Consider the following 225-nt stretch of genomic DNA (forward strand, 5'->3'; position numbering starts at 1 on the left):
GACCGATACCTTTCAGCATTACTCGCATTACATAGAACTGATATTCTTGTTAAATTCTCATTAATACTCTCAGCATCGCCTTAATAGATTAAAAAACATAGCATACTGATTCCTATACTCCCTCTCCACACCCCCTCCCCCTTTCCCCCTTCTCAAATTCATTTTCCCGTAGACTTGTTCATTACAGTCTATAGTATGGCTGTTACATAGGACATGTACCCGAAA

The sequence above is a fragment of the Penaeus monodon genome, chromosome 28 (assembly GCF_015228065.2).
Source record: "Penaeus monodon isolate SGIC_2016 chromosome 28, NSTDA_Pmon_1, whole genome shotgun sequence".
Taxonomy (NCBI): Eukaryota; Metazoa; Arthropoda; class Malacostraca; order Decapoda; family Penaeidae; genus Penaeus; species Penaeus monodon.